General features: G+C 43.8%; 1 pseudogene; it reads left to right on the top strand.

Moving 5' to 3' along the window:
* Positions 1-6,379: 6,379 nt before the first annotated feature.
* Positions 6,380-7,719, top strand: LOC145408506 (NADH dehydrogenase [ubiquinone] flavoprotein 1, mitochondrial pseudogene; annotated as a pseudogene).
* The last annotated feature ends 1,291 nt before the right edge of the window (positions 7,720-9,010 follow it).

Raw genomic sequence — 9,010 nt, 5'->3', positions numbered from 1 at the left:
GTCAGCCAGTGCCACCACTAGAAGCCTTAGAAGTAGAGGCAGAGTTCGCAGAACCAAAATTTTGTGAGGCTGATATCCTATGTGGTGAACTGAAGAACCAATAAGCTGAGCAACTCCATCCCCAAGTGGGAGCTGGACCACTGGCAAAACACCAACTTCAGTCCTGCATCTGGTTAGGCTCCAGAGACTCCATGACGGGGGGAACAGCAGAGAGGTCCTCACGAGGTTCCATGACAGAGACTTTATGTGAACAATCCTCAGGTTCAAAGGACTCTGAAGAGCCACGATTATGCTTACCAGGTACAAATGAAACTTCTGTACAAGGCAGGACAAGTATTTACATCAGCATGGACATTCACCACCACCAAGGAAGTGGACAAACCCTCTGCCACCTCTGTGGGAGCAGAAACAGTCTGAGAAGAGGGTGAGTGAACACCAATCTCACATCCAGTACTGGTCTCGAGGACAGCATTTGGCAAATCACCAGATGGAAATGTGGGCATTGGAACTGGTTGAGATAACTTATTAGACACTGATCGGTGCACAGGTACTCCAGAAAGGACAGCAGCATAAGTTACCCCAGGCTAAACAAAGGGAGTCTGGGCCCTCCTCGTTGCTTCAGGAAATGAAACTTTTTCATCAGCATGGATGGCCAAACTCTCCGTCTCCAGACAGCAGGGAGGGCAGATGCAAGACGATACAGCTTTGGAACCCACACAGTTAAGGGGTTTTGGACAGTCATCAGTATGGCTTGGTTCACCCCAGGAGACAAAGACACCAGAAAATCAGCCTGTGCACAGCAGCAAAATCGGCTAACCTGTCCATACCCATGACAGTGGAAACACCACTTTAAGGTTGGCATGCATGGCTTCACAGGAAGTGAGAGCCAAATTAGTTTCACAGAAGGAGGCTAGGTTAACTTGCTAAATGTGAAGAACAAGGTCAGAGTTGGGATCAGCATACCACCTATTTTCTTCTGCAGTCACTCAACAGGCCACACACCAAAAGACAGCGGTTACTCCAACAGCCATGCCTCTGAGTATCGGAGGAGGTCAACGGAGAAACTGACACCCTTATATCGGTTAAAGGTGGCATAAGGAACGCATGAAACACTTGCACTAGAACCAGAGGTCTTAGCCAGTAATCGGGAGCTCTGTTCTAGGGAAGACACATCAATAAGAATACTTCGGTCCCCCTGAGAAGAGATTTTGGGTTACTAGTCACAAGCTGAAACAATGGCAAGGTGTAAATAAAAAAAAAAAAAAAATGTCAATATCCAGCATTGATCTACCCACAGAGGATCTCAGCACGAGACATCTTGCATACGACTCCAGCACCATTTTTTCTGGACCTAACCCATTAGCCAAACCAACCCAGTGTGAATGCCTTCTAGTCCCAGCTCAGTGCTAGGGCAAAGGAGGACAGTGTCCAGGGGCCTGGTAAGGCTCCAGAGTGGCAATATGAGATGGAGTTTCTGAATAGGTAGGGACAGATGCATGATGGTCAACATTATTGTTATTTATTATTACCATACTGTATACAACAAAAAATACTTCACTCCCTCACCCCTACACCCACCACAAAGCCCATTAAGACAACTAGACAAAATTCAGAATAAAGCTGTTAGAATCATTAACAACCCTGCCATTACATATAAACTACCTCCCCTGCAAGTAAGAAGGAATGTTGCCTCCCTTGCATTATTTTACAGATATTTTTTTGGCAAATGCTCAGACGAAGTTGCGTCCATGGTGCCACCTCTCCATGCCTTCCCTCGTGATACACGGGCATCTGGTAGCGCTCATGACTGGAATGTCACTCGACACTGCTGATGACCCCAGATATAGTGATGGAGGTAAACATAGCTAACCACCTGGGGGCCTACACAAGAGCGACTTCAGGATGAATGGAGTCACCAGGCCCTCCTGTGCCTACTTGACCCTAGCCAACAAGTGACCAGCCGATGGGCCTGCTCATGCCCAACCAACTGCCTGTCTAGCCAGGATACGGGACCAGAGAGGTGTGTTGCTAGCTGCAGGCACATTGTACAGCATGGCACACATCCTGGACTCTCGTTTCCCAGCATTATGGAATGTCATTCACTGCAAACATGTGGGGAAGCAAAAACTGCACCCAAGATGGAATATGGAAAGGGACAGACAATATCACCAGCAAGCCTCCTCTACCAGTGATGTTTGGGTGGGGGAAGGGTGCTTGGTCCACGAGGCCGATAGATGCCGATCCCTACAGAGGTAGGCACACCTCTGAGATGGGTGGCACCGCCAGCCACGCTTCAAGTCTCATCACTATTTCAAGGTGACCCCTTCAGCAGGGCCAGTTTCAGTGACCGTGACCAACTTTTCAAGGTTTCAAGTCCAAAAATGTCTTAATGACATGAATTTTCAACCTCAAATTACTCCAGAGCTATTATAGATACATGAATATGGAAGGAAGTACAGTGAATTTTTTTTTTTCCAACCATGTGTCTGGAAAAAAAAAAAATGCAGGTCATTATGTGTGCCATAACGATATTTTGGATATCCCACTTCTCGGTTGCTTTTCCGTACAGGAAAAACCAAAACATAAATGAGGCATTTCCTGGCCCTCGATGATTTGTGTGTTTCTGGACCAGGTCTGTATTCTTTTTGGTGGCAGATTGACCAACTTTTTTTTTTGTTTTTACCAGAAAACAATATTCTTATAGGTGGAGATTAGTACCTGTTGATGACAATTACAGCCTTCTGGTTATTATTATTATTATTATTATTATTATTATTATTGTCACTTTTCGACACTGATTTCCATCATGCTTATTATGGATGTAGAGCACCTTCACTCTATTTAACTGATTCAGTTGCAGTGGTCTTACCCTACATTTCAAGGTCAAAAGTCAAAAAATATCCCCAAATCATTAATTTTAGACCTCAGTTCACTGCAGCACCATTATAGATACATGAACATGGAAAGAATACAGTGACAACATTATTTTCCAAACATTTGTGTGGAAAAGTATGAAGGTCATTCATGAATGGCATTATGATATTTGGCCCATCCCACTTTTCAACAATTTTCAATATCTCTTCGATCCATGAAAAAACAACATATAAACGAGGCACGTCATGGCTGTAAATATTTTGTCCGGGCATGGACCAGGTCTTTATATTTTTTGGTGGCACTTTGATCAATGGTTTTGAGTTACTACAAAAAAAAAAGTAAGTTGAGCAATTTTCTCATTGGTGGAGATCAGTAATTATCTCTGACCATTACATTGCTCTTCTTCTTCTTCTTCTTCTTCCTCTTCTTCTTCTACTTATTGTTGTTGTTGTTGTAGCAGCAGCACCAGTAGTAGGAGTGGTGGTAGTAGTAGTAGAAGTAGTAGTAGTAGTAGTAGTAGTTGTTGTTGTTGTTAATTTTCCATCACTTTTCATCTCTGGTTTTCATCATACTAATTGAGGATTTACAGTACCATGACTATATTTCATTGACCCAGTATCAATGACCTTGACCTATTCTTCAAAGTCACAGGTCCAAAAATGTCCATTAATTATGAATTTCAACTTTCATGGATTTGGAGAAAGCATATGACAGGGTGGATAGACAAAGATTGTGGAAAGTGTTAAGAATATATGGAGTAGATGGGAAGTTGTTGAATGCTGTGAAGAGTATGTATGATGGTGCGAAGGCTGCAGTGCGTGTGGATGGTGAACTAAGTGAATTTTTCTCTTTGAAAGTTGGTTTGAAACAGGGATGTGTCATGTCTCCATGGTTGTTCAATCTGTACATGGATGGGGTAATAAAAGAGGTACAAGGTAGGGTAGTGGATGTTGGAGTGGCCCTGGTGAGAGAGGATAGTGTTTGGAAACTCCCTGTACTGTTGTTTGCAGATGATACTGTGTTGTTGAGTGAAGACGAAGGTGAGCTGCAAGGCTTGGTGGATGAGTTTGACAGAGTGTGTAAGAAACGGAACCTAAAGGTGAATGTAGGGAAGAGTAAAGTGATGGTCTTTGAGAGAGGTGAAGTTAGTGAATGTACAGCGAGGTTAGATGGTGAGGAATTGGAAAATGTGAGTACGTTTAAGTATTTGGGTAGTGTGATGAGTAAGGATGGAGGTTTGGAGGGTGAAGTGCTTGAAAGGGTACAGCAGGGAAGAAAGGTTGCTGGTTCCTTGAAAGCAGTGATAAGAAACAGGGAAGTGAGCATGGAAGTGAAAAAGTTACTACATGACAGTATTGTGATACCAACTCTAACGTACGGAAGTGAAGCTTGGACATTGTTGGAAGGACACAAGTCAAGAGTGAGAGCAGTGGAAATGACTTATTTAAGAGGAGCCTGTGGAGTCACGTGGAGAGACAGGCTGACGAATGAGGATATAAAGGAGCGTTGTGGTGTGGATGTGGATGTGATAGGAAGCGTTATGAGGAACACACTGAGGTGGTTTGGCCATGTGGAGAGGATGGAGGGTGAAAGACTGACAAGAGAGTTTATGTGAGTGAGGTGGAAGGGGGAAGAGGGAGGGGGAGGCCGAGGATGAGATGGAGGGATGGGGTGGAGAGGTATATGAGAGAGGGGGGTGTGAGTTGGGAGCAGGGCAGTGGAATGGCGGGGGACAGGGCGACTTGGAGGCGATTTGTTTGTGGCCACCCCCAAACGGGATTGAGGCGTCTGGCAATAGATAGATAGATAGAACTTTTTTTTTTTTTTACATTTATAGACGGATGAACATGGAAGGATACCCTATGATGAAATTATATCCAAAAATTTGCATGAAAAAAAAAATTAGGTCATTCATTTGTGACATTACAATATTTAGGACACCCCACTTTTCTAGTCTTTTCAACTGGTCTCTTATATAGGAAACCCCCAAACATAAATGAGACACTTCTTGGCCCTTGAGGTTTTTTCTGGTCCTGAGTATGCATACCCTTTATTGGCAATTTTACCAACGGTTTTCGAGTTATAACAAAAAAAACATAAGTTCAGCAATATACTCATTGGTGGAGATCAGTAGCCCTCCTTGACAGTTAAAGTCTTCTAATTGATATCCAAGTATTACCATAGGCAGAGATCTATGTATCCATCATTATTATTATTATTATAATTCCTTTACTTTTTGTTTCTGGTTTTCATCATACTTTTTGAGGATGTACAGCACCATCATCCTGTGAAACTGATCAAGTTTCTGTTACCTTGACCTACTTTCCAAGGACACAGGTTCAAGAATACCAAAAAATCATGAACTTTAAACCTCAGTTTACTGCAGCATTACCATTTATTCATGAACATGGATGAAGAACTCGTGATGAAATTATTTTAAACACATTTGTGTTTGGAAGAAATGAAGGTCATTCAGACACCCCGACTTCTCAGCAATTTTCAGTTACTCTTTTGTTCAGGAAAACACACACACACACACACACACACACACACACACACACACACACACACACACACACACACAAAACATGAATTAGGCACTTCTTGTCCCTGAAAGTTTTGTCTGGTCCAGGACCAGGTCTGTAAACTTTTGGTACAGTTTGACCAGGGGTTTTTGAGTTATTACAAAAATCAGCATTCTTCTAAGTTGAGATCAGTAGCTGTCGTTGAAAGTTACAGTCATTTAGTTGTTATTATTGTTAATATTGGCCAGCTCCATGCTGCCATTATTGTTAGTTGCGGTTTCTCTCTTTCTTGTAGTCTTTAGTCTTGTATTCATGTTTAGTTGTGACAGGACATTCTACCTTTCAGGTAAACCAATTCCGACCAATTACTCGTATCCTAGCAACGGCCCACTTAGCTCCTTAATCGCCATGGGTCCAGAAATTGTCAGGGCCCAGTGGCCTGCCCTGGCACAATTGTTTCAGATTTTGAATATCATTTTTTTGCTTGCCAAATTGAAGAGAAACATCTGGCTCACCTGGTGATGCAATTTTTAGCTTCCTAAACCCATCCTGTGCTTCAGAGTGAAGCACGAAAAGTTTTGCAAAATGGCCGCTACACACCGGTGAAAACATACAGTATACTGTAGAGAAGTGAAAAAACACTGCACAAGAAACATCCATATTTTCACCCCCAAAAAACTTCAAGTGTGCTGAAGTGTTTTCAAATGACTAGATATATGTTTTATAAACAAATCAGTACATAATATGAAAGGTTTCTTTAAATAATATATATTTTGAGTTATTTTCACATTTTTGGGCTTTTCCTGTGTTTTGCATGTACTGAGTTATTTCTGTTGTCTAGATGGTTTAGTGTTTGACTAAAGAGAGGCGAGAGATGGTATTTTTAGACTCTAATCAGAAAAGGGTCCTCCTTTGTGTGTGCAGGCTGAAGTGCAACGGCCCACTTAGAGCTGGCCATCATCTCCTACCGGCTTGTTGTTATGTACCTGGTGGTGAATGCAGATGAGGGAGAGCCTGGGACATGTAAGGACCGTGAGATCATGCGCCACGACCCCCACAAGCTGGTGGAAGGGTGTCTGGTGGCTGGCAGAGCCATGGGAGCACGCGCTGCATACATTTACATCCGTGGAGAGTTCTACAACGAGGCTTCTAACATGCAGGTTGCCATCAATGAGGCATACAAGACTGGATTCCTCGGCAAGAATGCATGTGGGTCTGGGTATGACTTTGATGTGTTCATGCACCATGGGGCTGGGGCGTACATCTGTGGGGAGGAGACAGAGCTTATTGAGTCGCTGGAGGGCAAACAGGGCAAGCCATGCCTCAAGCCACCATTCCCTGCTGATGTGGGTGTCTTTGGCTGCCCCACCACCTTTGCTAATGTGGAGACTGCTGCTGTGGCACCAACTATTTGTCGTCGTGGGGGCACCTGGTTTGCCAGTCTGGGTCGACAGCGTAACAGCGGGATGAAGCTGTTCAACGTCTCTGGCCATGTAAACAATCCCTGCACCGTGGAGGAGGAGATGTCCATTCCGCTGTGGGACCTGATTGAGAGGCATGCTGGTGGAGTCACAGGCAGATGGGACAACCTGCTGGGGGTTATTCCAGGTGGCTCCTCAACACCTGTTATTCCCAAGCAAGTGTGTGAGGAGGCTTTGATGGATTTTGATGACCTGGTGGCATGTCAGACGTCAATGGGAACAGCTGCCGTCATCGTTATGAATACCTGTAAACAGACGGACATTGTTAAGGCCGTAGCACGCCTCATTGAGTTTTACAAGCACGAGTCATGCGGCCAGTGCACCCCTTGCCGTGAGAGAGTTAACTGGATGTACAAGATTATGACAAGATTTGTGAAGGGAGATGCGCAGCCAGAGGAGATTGATGCACTGTGGGAGGTTTCAAAGCAGATTGAGGGCCACACCATTTGTGCTCTAGGTGATGGTGCTGCGTGGCCAGTTCAGGGGCTCATCAGGCATTTCCGGCCTGTGTTGGAGGAGCGCATGGCTAACTTTGCTGCCACTAAGAAGGCTGTTGCAAATTGAAATTAGAATGGGATGTAATTCTGACAAAAGGAATTAAACTTGGATGCTGAGGCCTGAGGAACATGTAGTTGTAATGAAAAGGCCATTGTGAACTGAATGGGGTGTAAGTGTGATGAAATGGTTCACCTGAATTGTGCAGCAGTAGAGTAAGATTACCAAACCTGTTATGTAATGCACCCCAAGATGTAAGCCATTCATTACTGTACTTGTTTTTTTTTTTTCTCTCTCTCTCTTTAGTTTAGTCAATTGCAGATAAACTTAGTTTGTCCATTGTTACCTGTAAAACAGATGTACCAGTTTCCCCAGGGTGAAGGAATCAATTGTATTGACAGATATATTTTAGGACATCTCAGACATACAACAGTGATTGTATACAATATAGTAAGTCCCATTTCTGTCACCTATTTTTTATTAATTTTATATACATCCTTTGTGATAGGTGGGGGTGCCCATCATCCACTCACTCAATGTAGAGGTGCCATATGATCTCTACACTGAGTGACAAGCCAAATGGTTTCCTGTACCCAGGAAACCATTTACTATGCTGGGTGGTAACCATATAACCGGAATTTCTGGCAGGATTAAGTGTCCCCCAGATTCCCCTATCCAAAATCACTAAATCATGGCAGTTGTTTCAGAGAGCCTCGGAGGGCCCAATACCTGCCATGGGCCCCAGTCAAATGGGCAGACTCGCGTGTCCATGTGGAATATGAGAGGTGTGAATGAGGAAAGCAAGAGGGTGGAAGTGGTGAATGTGTTCAAGAGTGCGAGATATGCTGTGATGGCATTGTGTGAAACAAAGATGAAAGGGTGCGAAGTGGAGGAGTGGGAGGGTGTGAAATGTGTAAGATCGGGAATGAATGGGTGAGGAAGATGCAAGGAAGGAGTTGCTTTGTTGATGAATGAGGTGTGGCAGAGTGGAATGAGAGACTACAAATGTGTTAGCTCGAGATGTATGTATGTTAAATTCAAGTTTGAGAAGGTGAAAGTGACAGTGATTATAGCATATGCACCATGTGAGGACAGCAGTGAGAGAAAGACAGGTTTTGGAGTGAGCTGGGTGAAGTAGTGGCAGAAATACCCAGGAGCTATAAAGTGATTGTGATGGGGGATATAAATGGAAGAGTAGGCACTGGTCCTTAGGATGACATAATGGTTTGCTATGGAGTACCAGGAGAAAATGATAATAAGAAGAGACTGAAGGATATGTGTCAGGAGAGGAGGTTGTGCATTTGTAACTCATATTTCGAACAGAGAGATGCGCATAAATATACATGGTATAGAGGAAATGGAGATCATGTTGAAAGAAGCCTGATTGATTACCTGCTCGTAGAGAGGTCGATGATGGGAATGATTGCTGATATGAGGGCTGTGAGAGGATGATGTGGAGGTCTGTCAGATCATATGATTGTGGTATGCAAGATCAAGCTGAAAGGCGTGAGGTGGATCAGGAGAGAGAGAAACAGTCAGGGAGAAAGACTGAAAGTTGAGAAGCTGAGGATCAAAGAAATGGAGATGAATACAGGACCAGAGTAGAGGACGAGTTAGAATTACTGAATTGGAATG

Source organism: Coenobita brevimanus, chromosome 77 (genome assembly GCF_032717465.1).
Source record: "Coenobita brevimanus isolate Jiangsu-jjx chromosome 77, ASM3271746v2, whole genome shotgun sequence".
Classification (NCBI taxonomy): domain Eukaryota; kingdom Metazoa; phylum Arthropoda; class Malacostraca; order Decapoda; family Coenobitidae; genus Coenobita; species Coenobita brevimanus.
This window is presented reverse-complemented; position numbering and strand designations above follow the sequence as displayed.